This window comes from Crinia signifera, chromosome 12 (genome assembly GCF_055691185.1).
Source record: "Crinia signifera chromosome 12, ASM5569118v1, whole genome shotgun sequence".
Taxonomy (NCBI): Eukaryota; Metazoa; Chordata; class Amphibia; order Anura; family Myobatrachidae; genus Crinia; species Crinia signifera.
In genome coordinates, this window is record NC_139228.1 from 89269913 (window position 1) to 89289545 (window position 19633).

A 19633-nucleotide genomic window follows, 5' to 3' on the forward strand; every position below is an offset into this window, starting at 1 on the left:
TCGCGGGAGTGGGGGTTGCGGGGGCGGTGGGGGGGGGTGTGACGCGAATCGCCACAAGAAAAAATCAACACAGAAAGGTCAACACATGTAAATGTTGACATAAGTGTGGCACTTCATTGGTGTCCATGTCGACACATGAGAATGAATATGAAAACATTCAAAAAATGAAAAAAAAAACTTCAAAAACCCATGTCAACCTTTTTCATTGTCGACCATAGCCATGTCAGTGTTTTCCATGTGCAATTTAATTGTGGAGCTGCCGCGAATCGTGGGGGGTGCCGCGAATTGCGGGAGGGGGGGTCGCGGGGGGTGCCGCGAATTGCAGGAGGGGGGGTTGTGGGGGGGTGGATGCTGCGAATCGCGGGAGGGGTGGGTTGCCTCAAATCGCGGGAGGGGGGTTACGGGGGCGGGGGTTGCGGCGAATCATGGTAGGGGGGGGTCGCGGGGGGTGTGCCGTGAATCACGGGAGGGGGGGTCACGGGGTGGGGTGCCGAGAATTGCGGGGGGGTTTTTGTGTGCCGTGAATCGCGGGAGTGGGGGTTGCGGGGGCGGTGGGGGGGGTGTGACGCGAATCGCCACAAGAAAAAATCAACACAGAAAGGTCAACACATGTAAATGTTGACATAAGTGTGGCACTTCATTGGTGTCCATGTCGACACATGAGAATGAATATGAAAACATTCAAAAAATGAAAAAAAAAACTTCAAAAACCCATGTCAACCTTTTTCATTGTCGACCATAGCCATGTCAGTGTTTTCCATGTGCAATTTAATTGTGGAGCTGCCGCGAATCGTGGGGGGTGCCGCGAATTGCGGGAGGGGGGGTCGCAGGGGTGGGTGCCGCGAATCGCGGGAGGGGGGGTTACGGGGCGGTGGTTGCGGCGTCTCATGGGAGGGGGGGTCGCGGGGGTGTGCCATGAATCACGGGAGGGGGGGTCACGGGGTGGGGTGCCGAGAATCGCGGGGGAGGTGTGTGTGTGTGTGCCGTGAATCGCGGGAGTGGGGGTTGTGGGGGGGGGGGTGTGACGCAAATCGCCACAAGAAAAAATCAACACAGAAAGGTCAACACATGTAAATGTTGACATAAGTGTGGCACTTCATTGGTGTCCATGTCGACACATGAGAATGAATATGAAAACATTCAAAAAATGATAAAAAAAACTTCAAAAACTCATGTCAACCTTTTTCATTGTCGACCATAGCCATGTCAGTGTTTTCCATGTGCAATTTAATTCTGGAGCTGCCGCGAATCACGGGGGGTGCCGCCAATTGCGGGAGGGGGGGGGTCGCGGGGTTGGGTGCCGCGAATCGCGGGAGGGCGGGGTTCACAGGGGTTCCGGTGGGGGGTTGCCGCGAATTGCGGGAGGTGGGGGGTCACGGGGGGTGCCGCGAATCGTGGGAGGGGGGGTTGCGACGCGAATCGCCACAAGAAAAAATCAACACAGAAAGGTCAACACATGTAAATGTTGACATAAGTGTGCCACTTCATTGGTGTCCATGTTGACACATGACAATGAATATGAAAACATTCAAAAAATGAAATAAATCTTCAAAAACTCATGTCAACCTTTTTCATTGTCGACCATAGCCGTGCCAGTGTTTTGCATGTGCCATTTAATCCTGGGGCTGCCGCGAATAGCGGGGGGTGCCACGATTTGCGGGAGGGGGGGGGTTGCGGGGGGTGGGTGCCGCGAATCGCGGGAGAGCGGGGTTCATGCGGGTTCCGGTGGGGGGTTGCCGCGAATTGCGGGAGGGGGGGGGGTCGCCGCGAATCGCCGGAGGGGGGGTTGCGGGGGGTGTGACGCGAATCGCCACAAGAAAAAAATCAACACAGAAAGGTCAACACATGTAAATGTTGACATAAGTGTGCCACTTCATTGGTGTCCATGTCGACACATGACAATGAATATGAAAAAATTTAAAAAATTAAAAATAAATCTTCAAAAACTCATGTCAACCTTTTTCATTGTCGACCATAGCCATGTCAGTGTTTTGCATGTGCCATTTAATCCTGGGGCTGCTGCGAATTGCGGGGGTGGGGGTGCCGCGAATCGCGGGAGGGGGGTCGCAGGGGGGGTGCCGCCAATCGTGCAAGGGGGGGTCGCGGGGGGGGGTTCTTTTTGCCGCGAATCGCGAGAGGGAGGTCGCGGGGGGGGGGTGTTTTTTCCGCGAATCGGGGACGGGGGGGGTCACGGGGGAGGGTTTGCCGCGATTCGCGGGAGGGGGGGTCGCGGGGTGGTGGTTATGCCGCGAATTGCGGGAGGGGTCGTGGGGGGGTCTTTTTGCAGCGAATCGCGGGAGGGGGGGTCGCGGGGGTGTTTTTGCTGCGAATCGCGGTAGGGGGGGTCGCGGGGGAGCGGGTGTTTTTGCCGCGAATCGCGGGAGGGGGGGCGCGCGGGGGGGGGAAGTTTTGCCGCAAATCGCGGGAGGGGGGCGCTCACCTGGTGGCTGTGGAGTAGCAGTGCTGGGCAACATGGGAAGGCAGTAGGTGTCTGGCACTGTCTGTGGGCTCACTGGGCTGGTTCTCTGTCACATACCTCCCAACATGACCCTCTCCAGGAGGGACACAATGCTCTGTTTCTAGACTTCCCCTTAATGTATGATTGCCATCACCTGTTTTAAACAGGTTAATTTCTCAGAAAGGTGTTCAGCACAGATGAAGGCAATCACACATTAAGAGGAAAGTCCAGGAACAGAGCGTTATAGACACAGACACCCACTTTGAGTGACAGATGTAGCCAAATATATAGGAGATAGATGCAACCACAAACCATTGTACGGTGTTTTATCTTGTTTTAACCTTATGCTGATTGAGATTAAGAAAACCTTTTTAAAGCGTCTTATACGCTATATACTTATAAAGAAATTCATACTCACAGACAATCAGTTATGGTGAGATCACGGATCTAACCCCATGTCCTAGTATATTGTAGTCCTTAATGGACAATGGTTCACAAAGGGTAACAGACACTTAAAGGAAACAGTTTCCACAGTACAATTTAGGGTATACAAAGTTTACATTACAGATATATATTAAACGAACGCAGGCACATTTATCATGATGCAACAGACACACATATATGAATATCAATTACCGTCACAGACGCATAGTTGCGATGGAACATTTTCTCTCCCCGGGATCCCAGGTATGTGCTCTGTAAGATCACATTTTTCTTCTCTGCCCAGGGATCACAGTGTTGTTCCTTTTAAAGCAAAGGGGTGGGAGAGTCAATCTTAGTGGTCATTGGGTAAGGCAAAGAGACCAGGCGTATTTTCACTGGTTCTTCATTCCATGCGAGTGTCTTCCTGTTCACGAGTGTAACTTCCTGGCCATGCAGTCCTTTGTCTGAGGTTAGCCACACATGTCTCTATACACATACACATTTATATATATATATATATATATATATCTAGGGTCCTGTATTTAATTGCATTGCAATTAATATAATGACCGTGCATCTCTGACGGCGATTACAAAAATACTAAACTAAAAGTATGGACGATCATATTCCAATACTTTGGGGAATACATGTATTCCCCAATACTTTGGGGAATACATAGTGGGAATGTCACTATGATTTAGACATTAATGCATTACGTCCGTCCTTGATCGATTAAAGATTATTTTGATTAAAACTAGAACTATGCAAATAGCGTAGTTAAAATGGCGTAGAGGATGGTCGCAATACATTAATAGCATAGAGGTGCAATTTTGTTTTCCACACTTCCCATTATTACCATATAGCTGCCATTTTACTCTTTGTAAACAGCTTTACTGTAGGGTGTTGGACTGGGGCACGAAGGGCCAACTGAGGGAATGCAGTAATAGGGGCCCATACTTAGGGGCGGGGCCAGCCTCCATAGAAGCTATACCATCCAGTAGAGATTGCATATGCAGTAAACATGTAACACACGTGATCAGACTGGAACCTGATCCCCAGAGTAGGGGGTGGGCCCTGAGGTAATGGGGCCCATCAGGGGTTTCCCCTGCACCCCTGTGGGAAGTCCAACCCAGTCACTGTGTATACCTAACACTCAATTATAAATGCTTTCCCTTTCTACAATATAAGACACTCCTTCTGCTCACCCATGCCAATATATATTACTCATATTATTCCAGCTATGGCCAATTGTTATTTACTCATGGTTTATTTACCAGGACTAGCCTGCTTAGGTTCCGGTAACTGGTAACAAATATGCATTGCTGCACCTTCGTCAATAATGTCATCCATCAGCCATCAGAGACGTCAAAGTCTACAGATCTTACCTGCGGCCCACCGCTGCTGTGACAGCATGCCACAGACAATCCCAGAAAATCCATTTCCAACATGATGCAAATGTCATCTTAGGCTGCAAGTTCTCACGGGCAGGGCCCTCTCTCATGTACTTTTCTTGAAATATATATATATCTCTGTGCCACCATAATAATTCAGTGTCCTGTCTCCTGTCCGACCTGTCTTTATATACCATGTACTAATCCTAAATTGCCTCGTATTGTAATTTGTTATTGATTATTTTTTGTTGTTGTTCATTTGTGTATTTTTAGGTGCTGTGTAACCCTTATGGTGCCATAGAAATAAACGATAATAGTAATAATAGGAGAAGGGTTCTTCTGAAACCTGTAACAAAAAACTTGGAACCACTATTGTAGCTAGGGATGCCAATCCCGGGGCATTTTTTCAATCCCGGGATCCGGGATTGAAAAATGCTCAATCCCGGGATTCCCGGTATCCCAGGATTGGCATCCCTAATACAGTTCTGCTCCACACATACCCACCCCCACACCGGCCGACCCACACATTTACTTACATTAGCGGGCGGCCGGCCGGTCGGGAGTGGGTTCGGAGGTTCACGGTGCCTCCAGGCTCGTGCATCTCCTTCTTAGCAGCCAGGCCGCAGGCCGGAAAGGAAGCGGGCGGGCAGAGGCAGGCGGGCGACATGCGGAGGAGACTGGAAGGGGGCGTGCACAGCAGAAGGCTGCGCAGCGTGACCTCTACTGTCACGCTACGCATCGCTGCACACAGGGGTCAGGATTCGGGAGCCAGGCAGCATCTGAGCTAGTGCTCAGACGCTGCCTGGCATTAGACTGCGCATGCGCAGTCTAATCCCGAAAATCCCGGGATTGGATAATCCAATCCCGGGATTGAAATCCCAGACTTTTTTAGGCCAAATCCCGGGATCCCGCCGATCCCGATCCCAGGATTGGCCACCCTAATTGTAGCCAGTGGTGCTGAAAGAGAGGGGGGGGGGGGTACTAATTATCCGGGCCCAGGCCTGATGGAGGGGCCCAATGGGTCCAACATTTCCTGGCGGCAGCAGCAACTCTTCTCCAACTAGCACATGATACTGTGTGGTGGGCTGCAGTGTGGCCAGGGAGGGGCTTAAAGTGCTTCCTTTTCTCTGTATTTTATTCTAAGGTTGCTTGGCCACACCTCCTGTTATTAGGCCACACCCCCTGAAAGCACCTGGGCTAGTCTAGGCTCTCTATTGCCCTGGCTAAGAGAGAGGGGTACTAATTACCCAGGTCTGACAGAGGGGCCCAGTCGGGCCCCCGTAACCTGGCATCAGCAGCTATTCTTAAACCAACACATGCTGGTATGTGCTAGACTGCAGTGTGGCCAGGTAGATGCCTGAAATGCTATTTGTGTCTTTGTTTTATTTTAAGGGTACATGGACACGCCTCCCGTGATCAGGTCACGCCCTCTGAAAACTACCGGGGCCCGGCCAGCCTCTATACTGCCCTGCTCGTAGTTTGTGGTAGGTGGTTATTTAATATAATATTAGTCTTTGGGAAGTCATACTCAGTATAGAACCCGTATGCAGCATTTAGATCATGTCCTTAATAATCTTGTATTCTTTACGTAACAATGACTTTACAATAAGTGTTCCATTAAGCACGTAGTGCAAGGGTTACCCGAGTCTAATACTTGTATGTCAGCACTTGTCACTCATGCCCTGTGTGTAGCATTATCCCTGCCCATCACTGGATCCTGATCTGTTTCCCTGCCCTGAGACGGCTGCCCCATTACCTTTCCTAATTGGACATTTGTTTAATTAATTGCACATTTGTTCCTGCATCATGAGGCTAACTTTATTCTCCTCTCTATGCATGGATGCCCTTCAGGTGGTGAAGCTCTGGGGACTGATGTCTCTGTCCCTTTCATTTATTAATGTCAACTGGTCATAGGAGACAGTGCTAATTACAGGCAGTGTCAGCTTATCCTGCCATTGAGAAGCCCCTGGATATGGCCGGCTGCCAGCAAGTATTTATATCACTGTAGACTGTATGCTATGTGCACCACGGACAGATTCACAGGGTGCGTCCACATGTTATTATTATCCAAAAATAACAGGTTCATTCAACAACGACAAAATGTACACAATACATAGTGAAAGGTGCATCTTCTACCCATTGGAAAATCTGCTGCTTGGTTTATATACCTCCCAACAGTCCCGATTACCGCGGGAATGTCCCGGTTTTCACAATCACCAGCCACTTCCTGCCCGGCAAGTGCCGCTGCTAGCTCCCAGCCGCCGCTATGACCCCGCTGCCCACCCCGCACAGATCCCGCTGCCCCCCTTAGCTACCAGCTGTTGCTCCGACCCTGCTGCCCAGACCCAGCTCCCCCCCCCCCGCGCGCCGCCCCCCGAAGTTTTTACATGCAATAAATCGCATGTAAAAATGCCAAATCATAAGCAAGCCTCCCGGGGAGCTGCCGGTGGAGCTCAAGGGCATATTGGTCCGATTTGTCCTTAGGCTTTAATGAAGACAAGGACCGGTGGATAAACCCTTTCTCAAGATTTTCTCGGATATATTTGTAATGTCCCTTAGTCTCAGGAAGAATGCGCAGATAAGTATGCCCCCTAGGAGGAGTTTTCCCTGGAACCAAATTGATTGAGCAATCCCATTCACAATGTGGTGGCACCAGCTTTACTGAACACTTAAGGGGAGTCTCTGTATTGCATTGGTGGAAGCTCCTTCACAAAAGATTCAGTTGTACAGGAATCGTATTACTTCCCGAAAGCAAGAGTCCTACTCCTACATGTTATATATATCCTAGTAACTATTCTGAGATATCATGCAAACAATCTGGGGTTGTGGCACAGTGCAGTGCCAGATTAAGCCTTTGGGGGGCACTTTAGACGGGGGGGGGGGGCCCTTGCACTTGTCATTACTGGGCCGCAAACTGCATGGAAGAATATTACACTGTCAAAACACAGAGTAAAGGCAGCGTAAACTTGGTCAATGGGTAACTGCAGGGTATATATATATATACATATATATATGTATTATATATTATATATACACATATATGTGTATATATATATATATATATATATATATATACATACATCCCTCTGCACCTTACTCTGTAGGACTGTAGGAGACCTCACAGTCCCAGTGCTGTCTCTGATTAAAAACCCTCCCATGATGAGCCTGCTGCTGCTGCTGTCCTCCATGGGCCTGAGAAGAATGTAATGAGCTCCACCAATCAGAGCTCAGCAAAAACCTCTCAGCCTCTTCCCTCTTGTACAAAGTGTCATGGGACATAGTCAACTCCTGGTAATGCATTGCACACTTATGCAGTCAGTGAGGCACACTGACTGCATAAGTGTGCAATGTGCATAAGTAGCACCCCATGCTCAGCACCATTATTCATTGTCACATTGGCAGATAGGTGAAGCTGCAGCACTACCCTACTGCCATGCACAAAACCTTTAGCTGAAAAAAAAAATATATGTGTGTATATATATATATATATATATATATATATTATATATATATATATATATATATATATATATTTTTTTTTAAATACATGACAACCACAGGGGCCCCTAGCTAAAGGGTAAGGAAGTCCATTTATTTATATATGCAAAGTCTATCTAATTTATTCATGTCGCACGCAATCAATAAGAGAATGTCCAGATTTATAATCAATGAATATTATTTATAAGTGTAACCAGATGAAACTGTATCATGGATAATAAATATAACAATACAGGTATTATACTTAATAATGATTATTACTTACTCCAGCATCCTTAAATACAATTAACCTCAGTGTTATATATGTGTATGTGAATACAGTGCTGGGGGGGGCGTGGCTATTGAGCAGCAGCCATTTTGTAATAACTAACCTTGCGTCCACCATTTTAGATACCGCCACATGGCACACAAAGGAACCTTATTGTCGGCCATTTTGGCCAGAGCACATGTTAGTCTGCCGCATGGCATTCCGCCATCTTGGATTCCTCCACATGGCACACAAAGGAACCTTAACAATCTACAGGCTCATACAGCTGCCTGGCAATCACACATAAACTGCCTGTACTTTCATATATTTCTGTCCACAACATTTACTCCAAATTACCTCTAACCTGCATCATGCGATATTCACAATCCTGAATATAACTTGCACATTCATCAAACACACTATCCCTGCAGCATACACTATTTGAATATCATTAAGCTACAATGTACTTCTGTACAGAACACTTAAATGGCACTATACAATCTAAGGACTAATAAACACTTAAATGGCACTATACAATCTAAGGACTAATAACCATAATCACATCACATGCCATTACACACACAATCCGAGCATCATGCTAACAACACCTGTTACATATATGTTGGTTTATTCCGCCAGTTTATCTAGATATTCTCACTGGATATTACACAAAGCATTCACACTCTTCAATACAAAGAGTCCATTCATGCTCACGCATAGCCTTACACATGCTTTCAAATACATGCTTCCCTTTGAGCAAACACACTCTAAACCTGAATACAAAGAATCCATACAATATACTACAGAACTCCTTTGCAATCACACTAGGACACACAAGGGCCAGTCCAAACACCAATGTTAACCGTTTACCTACACAAAGGACACACTGCAGGCCGGGGCCTGAGCACATGTCTACAATTGATTCCAGGCCTCATTCTGCTTATCCCTCTGGTATGATATAGGATAGTATCTCAATCTAACAAGCCAAACAGATCCTCTGTTACAATGCCTTATCTCAATGATCCTAGCTAAACATCATTCATACAGGTCACTCTCAACTACAGACAGAAGCTTTCTTTGTGTAACCATGTGTAAACATACTCTGGGCCTAAGCACATGTTAATGTCCGAAAATAACTAAGAATGGAAGTTAACTGCTCCTACTTTCTAACATAATCCATGTTCCATAACCGGGGTCCTAGTACACAATTCGATCATTCCTACAAGTATACATTACTCAAAGCCATGTGTCCAATCTTCTCCAATCTTCTCCAGGACTGTTGCACTGCATCTTATCAGGGCAAGGTTCCAAAAGCAAGTGAGTGTTTGTGTTTCATTCACTATCCAAGAAACTTTCTAGGGGGAGGGGTTGATCCTTTCATTCACATTTGTTTACGGTATCCTGTGACTGGCTCAGGTGAATCCCTTTGTCTTTCCAGAGACCATTCATCACACTCTATCAATAGCCTATAGACACGCCCCTCTGTTACTGTACCTTAATCTAGTGTGAACTTATAACTTGTGTAACATGTGAGTGCAACTTGATATGAAATTCTAATAACTGTCATCTGACAGCCAATATAGTTCTACACATTTAGAGACCAAACTTGGCATATATGGGATAAAAATTATTTATCCCTGACTATATTAATGTTATGGGCATGGTTATAATTATGGAAATTATATGCTGGGAAAAATTAGGCATTGACAAGGGTTACTGACCCTTTTTGCCCCTGCTTTAATCCGGCCCTGGCACAGTGGGTAGTCACAGCTCTTGACCTAGTGCAGCAGTGATGAAGCTTCCAGCAGCATCTGAATCAAGAAGAGCAGAAAAGTTATTGGGTCACTGAGAATATTCAAGGGAAACTGTTAGTACACAATACGATTCTTGTGGTAAAGACTTGGGTACTTCCAACACCGTTTCTCCATTCTCAGATGCTTGAGATAGTGACCTGGAGCTGCACAATCAAGGCGAAGATTTGCCAGTTGTCTTAACTTTCAGATAAGCAACTGCAGAAGGAGCACCGTCATTCCGCCTCAATCCAGAAGCCACTATCTGGAAGTGGGCCAGGGAGTGACCCATGGATCAGGAACCTTGACACAGAATACGAGAAGATGCTGAGGTGGTTCTGCCTGGTTCTTCAAAGATTCAACGGAAGGCCATTAAGAATCCAGAATATGACGATAGTAGAGGCTCTGTCTTTTCCGGATGCCCAGGATAATTCATTTCCCAAGAGGAAGAAAACTATATACACTTCCTTTTGCTTTTTCCGTAGGGAAATTACTAGGCTGCACTTCAAAGGGAATTTCACACTGGTGTACAAACCCCAGAACCCGCTTCCGATCTCAGTCAGACTTAGCAGGAGTTGGTAGTTGGAGATGAAGGGATTTTAGAGAATTTTACTCCCCAAAGTTTGCAAATATTATACTAGGCTAGACTGTACAAGGTGAGACAAACTCATGTCTGAATTGGAATATAGGACCTTATTCTGATTGACTTGCAAGGCTGTGAAATTCGCATCAGACGTTCCCATATGCTAATGGTGCTGCCCGGCACCTCCCGCCCTTCCCCCCCCCCCACTCAGCGTGTAGGGTGCGTGAATTACATTCATTCATTTTAGTTCTCTTTTTATATACAGCTCTGACTTCTCAACACTTACATTTGTTAACATTTTAGTTTTCTCAATAGGGAACCCCAGTACTCACAGAAGTCTTGTCGATGACTTGGGGGCTTACCATTTATCTCTGAATTCTACTACCATGCGTTTTTTAAATCTGGTTACTGATATCATTCAGGGGTAGATTTATGAAGCAGTGATAAGGAAGGAGAAGTGATAAAGTGCCTGGTACTTTATCACCAGCCAATCAGCCCCTAACTGTCCATTTTTAAACCCAGCCTGTAACTTAATAGTCAGGAGATGATTGGCCGGTGATAAAGTACCAGGCACTTTATCACTTCTCTTCCCTGATCACAGCTTCATACATCTACCCCTCAGTGTGCTGGGGGGAAACAAGGGGTGAAATGTAATAGGTTGAGAGATTCAGAAAGTGAGAGGTTTGGTAAGAAATCTCCAGTTTTTTTAAAGTGGCAATCATTTACACTGCAAAACCAGTTCGATTTTGCAGTGTAAATGATTGCCACTTTAAAAAACCTGGAGATTTCTTACCAAATCTCTCACTTTCTGAATCTCTCATCCTATTACATTTCACCCCAGGTGTTTTTTCTTACTGAGGGGTATATTTATTACCCAGCGATCAGAGGAATATGCGCTATCCCTGTGCGGTATGGTGTTTGATATTGCTTCCCCTGATCTATGACACTTGCAGAGCGGTGTCTAACGTGCGGCGCTGTGGGGCAGGAGGCATAGCGCAGGGACGATATTTTGTACTGCGTGCCTAATTTATGAACGGTCAGCATCGCTGACCGTCCCGCTGCCTGCAGCTATCGACTTTGACAGCTGCAGGCGGCGATGCCCTATGCCCACAGCAGGGACAGCGCTGTCCCTGCTGCTGGCTCTGAGCTGCGCTGGTATCTCGCGAGAGTAGCGAGATCCCGCACATACGCAGTGAGCCAGCCGGGGGGAAGGAGACAGCGCATCTGTATTATCTGATGAGCTGTCTCCAGGAGGGGACATCGCCGGAGGGGGGAGTTAGTGCTAGGCGGACAAGATGTTAGTACATCTTGTCGGTCTCCCCTCCTACTTTGCCTCGCTAATGAGGCGAAGCAGGGAGTGTTATAGTGGCGCGTTTAGCAGCGCTATAATAAATCTACCCCTCAGTATAACCCCTCCTTTTCACACACCTGAGTGATATCACTAAACTGATCGAACAACTGCCAGTATATATGTATGAAATGGCATCAATGTTACTATTTTCAGAAAACCATGAAGATAGGTTGTGGAACATCTGTATAACATATACATCATAACTTTCATGCTAAGGAATAGATGTTTCTGATTTAAAGTACATCATACCCCTTTCACACTCCTACCTGATCCTACCTGGTATTTTGAACATGGTTCAACCCGGGTCAGACCCAGGACAGTCCTTGATTACATTGCGGATCCAACCTGGATTATTTATGGGTTGGCGATGTTAACTGTTCTACCAATGCTGCCTAGGCTCAGGGCCGGCGCCACCACTAGGCAAGTTTAGGCATTTGCCTAGGGTGCCGGCCACTGGAGGGCGGTAGTGTGCTGCAGCCAGCCAGCAGTAGGAAGTAACTGCAGAGGAGAGACGGACTGACGGAGGAACTTTGGACTGGAGTCTGGAAGCTGCAGTGTTCATCATCTGCAGCAACAACGCGAGCCAGCAGCTATTGGGTGAGTTATATTCCCCCCCGCCGGAGCCCGCCCCGGCGCCCGTGTAACTTGCTGCCGCTGACAGTCAATCCCCATCCCTGGCTGCCACCCAGTCATCAGTGACAGCAGCCAGCGACAATCATCAGCGGCGGGTGGCGACCGTTCCAGCCCCTGCAGGCTAGTCAGCCGCAATCCACTGCCCCTCCTCCCCCCAGTGCGCTGGACACCGTTGCGGTGGACACAGGCTACACTACACAGCAATGCTCTTGAGCCCGTGTAAATCTCCAGCGGGTGGCGGAGACGCCGCCCGCCCCCCTCCACCCAGTCCGTGCTGCCTGTACTTAATTTATAACAAATAATCAGTCTGTAGGCAGCTGCTGGTGTGGGGACTAGCACAGCTGTGTGTGCCCACTGCCCAGCACAGAATAAATGTTTGGCGTCATGGACATGCTCCCTGCACATAGAAATGAATGGACAGCCAGTGTATGGCTGAGAGCTCTCTGACTGAGAGAGCTCTCAGCCAATCACTGACTGTCCATACATTTCTATGTGCGCCCGCTGCAACCCGGCTTCCCCTACACCAGTGGCGTAACTCCAGGGAGCAGCGGCATACACATGGGAGATGGCGTTATTTAATAGTTGCATCCCTGTAACTGCACAGATGGAACATAGCAGGGAGTGTGCAGCCTAACTTTAACCCCGTACGACAGCCTAACCATCACCACCCCTGCTGCAGCCTAGCCATCACCTTAACTGTCACAGCCTAGCCATACCCTCCCCTGGCGCAGCCTAATGCTACCTTCCCCTGACACATAGCCGCCACCTTCCCCGCCGCAGCATAATGTTAACTTCTCCTGCCACAGATTTTTTGCTTCTACTGTGCAGCGTAATGTGATGTTTGGCTCCTACTGTGCCACGTTATGTGATGTTTGGCTCCTACTGTGCCACGTAATGTGATGTTTGGCTCCTACTGTGCCACGAAATGTGATGTTTGGCTCCTACTGTGTGGCATAATGTGTAAGGGGCACTAGTATTTGCTAAAATATAGCTAATAAAAATGTTAAAAGTCAATTGTGTATGTGAGAAGTTGGGGGGGGGGGTGGGGTGGGGGGGGCGGTATGCTGTAGGTTTGCCTAGGGCGCCAAGATGCCTTGCACCGGCCCTGCCTAGGCTGTAAATAGGACTAGGGCAGGGGTTCCCAAACTTTTTCAATTCACGGCACCCTAGAATATCAAGATTTTTTTCACAGCACCCATAGGCCAAAAAGTTTTATTTTTGCGGAATTTTGAAAAAAATATTAAACTAAGTCAATTTTTGCTTCTACGTTATTCTTAGGTTCACTTATGCGGTGAGGGGCAGAATTTGCTTATTTCCATCCCTATACTTTATGATTTACAAACACTGATTTTGCCTCTCAGATTGACCATCTTTTTTTTTTTTTTGGACCACCAATCCAAGACACCCCTGCAAGTACCCCAAGGCACCTCAGGGTTACACGGCACACACTATGGGAACCAATGGACTAGGGTTATATGACCCGGGTCACCTGTCTACACTGCTCCGTTATAAAGGTTCCTCAATGTGTCCAACCCTGGTCAATACCCGCATTGGATTCCTGGGTCACTAAACCTAAGTTAATTTTTTGTGACCCTTTTACACCGAGCCATTGGGTCTACCCGGCAAAAAAAAAAAAACTGTTTTTTTTCCGTCTGTGTGAAAGGGGTGTTATTTAAGTTTTGTTGTTCAGTTTTACTTTAAAGACCCCTGCTCCAATGTCCAAAATAACATTGTTTTAGTAAAGATGGTATTATCAATATTGAGTTGCCAGGCCCAATATAACGGCAATTGTACAAGCACATCTGCCCTATGTACGTAGAAGAAACACAAGGTTAGTAAGCATTGTCCTTCTGTGACTTTGTCCTCAAACTCCAGCCAGCTACTCAAGCCACCAAGATAAAAGTTTAATTCTGGTTTGTGATTGGCAGCTAACAAGGAGAATTGTCAGACGGAGAAACACTAACTAGAAGCCTTGTCGGTTTCCTCTCCTGTACATAATTTCCATCTTTCTGGTCAGCAGTGGCTTGAGTAGAACAAAAGAACTCAAGAGGGATGAAAATTTAATGTCATGGTAGAAAGCCCTGATGTAATGGATCATCGGTGTACACACTCAGCCATGACCAATGGGAACAGTATAGATTTCTCATTTACACGACATTAGCAGAAACCCACAGGAGTCCTATATATATACACCACAGAGGCACTGCCGTTCACTGTTCCCCAACCACAGCAGTCCTATATATACACCACAGAGGCACTGCCGTTCACTGTTCCCCAATACTTGGTAGACTGATCGATTGTATGTGGAAATTTGGTGGTGGGGAACGACTGGGTGGATTGATATGAATTATTATTGATAATGTTGTTGTTATTATTATTATTATTATTGGCGTGCTTTATATAGTGATTTAGGAGAATCCAGCAAGAGGATACAAGCACTTGGTCAAGAATGGGAAGGTCAACAGGCAATATGAGTTTTTCATGACTTTTGTCCCGGGTTTCGACGTAAGTCGACATGGAAGCCGTATGAGTCCCCTTGCATGGCTTGCTGCACTCACCATGCTTCAGGCACACATTATATATTCCCACCACGCCCTAGTGGATGGCAAGGCATGAAATATCGCCTGTCGACACACGTCGGCTCAAAAAAATGGGAAAAACTCATGTTGACATTTTGACTGGAGCCAGGGGTGTGGCCTCATGGGAGCGTCGCAAGTATAGCTCACGCCCCCTTCCTGCTAGGTCACGCCCCCAAAATTTTCAGCTGCACCTCCGGCGCGCACCAGCATCCCTCTTCCTCCCTCCTCAAAGTTGGGAGGTGTGCATCGTGTGCACCATTTGCAGCACAATATGCATAAGTGGAGAACTCAGAAACAGCCCCATAGTGCGTAAGGTGCTAAATACGGAGTGAATAAAATAGTAATCCCCAATCTGGAAACCAGCCTTAAAGGAACACAATGATTTGCTGTTATAATGATGTATAAAGCGATGTACTGTGCGCATGGCTGTAGTTGTTTCCTCTAACACTAGAGGGTAATATAATACTAATATGAAGCACAATTCATATTCCACATTTCCTGTTCTCGTTCTGCACCAAGGTGACTTGTCCAAGCTGTAGTAAGGGGAACGCGCACGTTACGCTCTTTAGAACCGCCTGATAAATAACTGTCAGAACCTGTAGGTTTCTAGGTCTGCTGGGAATAGTAAAAACACCATTGACAGCCCCCTACCATTTAAAGACCACAGTTCACTAATGTTATACTTTTCAGTTCTCTTTATAATACTGTTTCCTTTGATCTGCATTAAATAAATCAGGAGAATGAGACATTAGGACTGTATTTTTATTTATTATTATTGTACATTTCCAAGGCTATATACATTGGTAGAAATAGTCCACTTTCATGTATAATGATTATCAAGAAGATGCAAAAGAGTTTTAGGGTTCTTCTTGTTATCAAAGCTGCAATTTTCAGAGATGCACAAAACTGTGCTGCACTGCAGGTGGGGAAGATGTAATGTGCAGAGAGAGTTAACTTGGGTGAGCCCCCAGCTCGCTCGCTCCCTCCCTGCACCGGTGGTGACCTCAAGCCCCCAACTGCCCCCTGGATGTCTACCATCGGGATGGTTTCCAATAGCAGGACTGTCCCACTTTAATCTGGACTGTTGGGAGGCAGGGCCATCTCAACATTGGCAAGGCATCTGGGCAAAACATTAGCACCCCCCTTCCCACAAACAACCCCCACATACCTATGTGCAGCGGGCTCCGGGCATCGGTGGCTGGAAGCTTTTATCACTGCGCTACTTGCCGGGTGGCGGACGGGAAGATGATTTTGAAAAGACTGTCCGGATGCTGGTTGGCTGAGAGAATTCAGCCAATCAGCGTCTGGTCAGTCTTTTCCCACCGCCATGCAAATAGCGCTACAAGCTTCCAGCCGCCGCTGCCCAGACCCCGCAGTGTGGTCCGGACAGTGGCGGCTGGGAGCCTAACATAGAAACATAGAATTTGACGGCAGATAAGAACCACTTGTCTGCCCCTTTTTTTAAACGTTACCTCAAACCATATTTGATCCTTATTTTTTTGTAAGGATATCAATATGCCTATCCCAAGCATGTTTACATTGTACTACTGTATTTGCCTCTACCACCTCTGATGGGAGGCTATTCCACTTATCTACTACTCTTTCTGTGAAGTCATTCTTCCTCACATTTCCCCTCTAGTTTCAGTGCATGTCCTCGTGTTCTGTTGCTCCTCTTCCTGTAAAGAATGTCTCCCACCTGTACCTTCCTCCCCCCCCCCCCCCAGTATCAGTCCATGTCCTCGTGTTCTGTTGCTCCTCTTCCTGTGAAGAATGTCTCCCACCTGTACCTTCCTCCCCCTAGTGTCAGTGCATGTCCTCATGTTCTGCTGCTCCTCTTCCTGTGAAGAATGTCTCCCACCTGTACCTCCCTCCCTCTAGTGTCAGTGCATGTCCTCGTGTTCTGCTGCTCCTCTTCCTGTGACTAATGTCTCCCACCTGTACCTTCCTCCCCCTAGTGTCAGTGCATGTCCTCGTGTTCTGCTGCTCCTCTTCCTGTGACTAATGTCTCCCACCTGTACCTTCCTCCCTCTAGTGTCAGTGCATGTCCTCGTGTTCTGCTGCTCCTCTTCCTGTGAAGAATGTCTACCACCTGTACCTTGTTATAACCCTTGATATATGTGAAAGTTTCTATCATGTCCCCCCTTTCCCTTCTCTGCTCTAAACTATACATATTAAGATCTTTTAGTCTTTCCTGGTACGTTTTGTGATGTAGGCCATGCACCATTTTAGTTGCCCTTCTTTGTACAGTCTCTAATGTATTTATATCCTTCTGGAGATATGGCCTCCAGAACTGAACACAATACTCTAGGTGAGGTCGTACCAATGACATATACAGTGGCATCTGCGCTATCTGCTGGGTGGCGGGGAGGGATCTGCTGATTTTGAAAACACTGGCTGGACGCTAATTGGCTGAGAGAATTCAGCCAATCAGCCCCCGGCCAGTCTTTTCAAAATCAACTTCCCATCCGCCACCCGGCAAATAGCGCAGTGCTATAAGCTTCCAGACGCTTTTGCACGGACCCCGTTGACCGCCATCATTTTACATACACATATTGTATCGATCATATATAATTCATGTTTGTCTGTTTTCCATTCTAGATTGACCCCAAAAGGTCGACAGAGACAAAAGATCGGCACAATCATGGAAGTGAAATGTCAACAGGATTATTTTTTTATTTGGTGTCAAATTGTAGATTTGAGCACATGGACCCTAAAATTAGTGTCCGTGCCATCTCTTCCTCTCTCTTAGTTGATGCCGGCATCGAAATCGATATCGATACACCTTAAACGCATCAGTTGCCATGTGATCATTGTCTCATTTGTGATATTTACATTTCATTGCACATTCAAAAATAAACTGCTAAAAACAAACGTAGCACTGGTTCTACCACTGGTGTCACTGGGCCATCACAATAGGGATCAGTGGTCGGACACATGACATCATATGTTATCCAGTATAACAGAGCCCAGTGGGTAGTACAACAATGTACAGTATAAAAGGATTATCTAGAACCAGACCTTTTCTTTCACCTATGAACAGGTAAATAGATATTGCTGAGCAAATATCCACAGCTGTTCTGATCACCTCACTTCAAGCAGCAGACTGAGAATATGGTGGATATGAAGCACTAAGGGCCCAATTTAGACAGGCTTTCTGGGGAGAAAAACATTCACCATCAAAATATTTCCCCCTGGCTCGCAGCGCTGAATGAGCCAGGGCTCACTCGGCGCTGTAGGGGGGGGTCGCAGGAGATTTGGGCACCCAATTTCCGGGACACTCACGGCCTTTCCAGGAGGGTAGGCAACCCTGGACCCACCCAGGGCCGGTGGGAAGGGGGGTTGATGTCCAGGGAGGGGAGGTGATGCGGCCGCTGCTGAGTCCGGTGGAGAGGGGGGGGGGATGCAGCCGCCACCGAGTCCGGGAGGGAGGGGGGATGCGGCCACTGCCAAGTGGGACCTACTGCTCACCTGGCTCCATGGGGGGGGCTGCTCCCAAATACCGCCCTCCAGTGGCCGGCGCCCCAGGCAAATGCCTAAAGCTGCCAGGTCCCACCCCCATCATGGCCCAAACTGTAGAACACTGAAGAAGAATTAGTGCTTCAAGTTCTAGTTCACTATATGAAACCTGAATTCATCTATAGGTGCTAGAATGAGAATTTATACCCAACGGAAGCTCCGAGAGAGGGTAGGGGGGGCGGTCAGGTACTTTTTTACACTTTCTCTTTGCCTTTTCTAACTTTGTATTGTTTGTATAGTCGGGGACTGTATTTATTTTTAATGATTAAAATATCTTTTTCTTTTCTACTTTTCCTTTCAGCTTGCCATCATGAACGTACTGTTACTTAGCAGGATAAAGGTTTTTTTTTTCTTTATATAGAAATAAAATAATCCTTTCTGGAGTAAGTGTTAGCGTTTCCTGAGCCAATGAATCCAGAAATTGTATTTTATCTAGACACCTCCGGCCTGAAGGATTACTTCGCTTGTTAGAGCACATTTCTCTCCTGTTGAACCTTTTGATGTATGTGCAGCGCCGTCCAGATCATTTACCTTTTTCAAACAGGATTTTTGGAGTTGTCTTATCTGGAGATTTGTAAGTAGATCTCTCCTGCCTGTTTAATAAGTAAACTCTGTTGGGGGTGACACTTTGTGTTCCTTCTCACTGTGGAACCTGAACCTTCAGTTATTAAAAATGAAAATCTGTCTCGGTCTCTCGCTTCGATGTGTAACATCAGCCGGAAAGTAGAGAAGGAGGTGAGGAGCAATGATTTCAGAAGAGAAATAACAGTTAGGTCTCATGTGCTGCGATGCTGAGGCTGGAGCATAAAACTGGTGGCATCTTTTTGTGATGTGAAAGGGAAGATCTCAATCAGAGGTGTAAAGGCCCCCTTACATTTGTCCGACTTGTCATAACGACAAGTCGGACCCGATTGTCCCAGCAGCTCCCCGGGAGGGATCACATGCGATGGCACTTCATGTGCCAAGTTTTGCATGTGATAAATCGCATGCGATTTATCACATGCCACTCCCGGGGAGCTGCAGGGACAATGGGAGCGGGGGACAGCAGCAGGAATATGCCCGCAAACAGAGAGTGGGCAGGGGGGGGGGTCGGGGTGCAGGGAGCCGGGCAGGAAGCCGCTGGGCAGGGAGCAGGGGGGGCGGCGGCGCAGAGTACCAGGGAGC

General features: G+C 47.2%; 1 long non-coding RNA gene across 1 annotated transcript in view; it reads left to right on the top strand.

Annotated features, from left to right (window-relative positions):
• LOC146049318 (uncharacterized) overlaps positions 1–18258 on the top strand; it is a 36741-nt gene extending 18483 nt beyond the window's left edge. Inside the window, exons 2-3 of the long non-coding RNA XR_014466104.1 lie at positions 5665–5756; positions 17552–18258. This is a non-coding gene — a long non-coding RNA (uncharacterized LOC146049318). The remainder of the gene's footprint in view (positions 1–5664; positions 5757–17551) is intronic.
• Positions 18259–19633: the final 1375 nt, after the last annotated feature.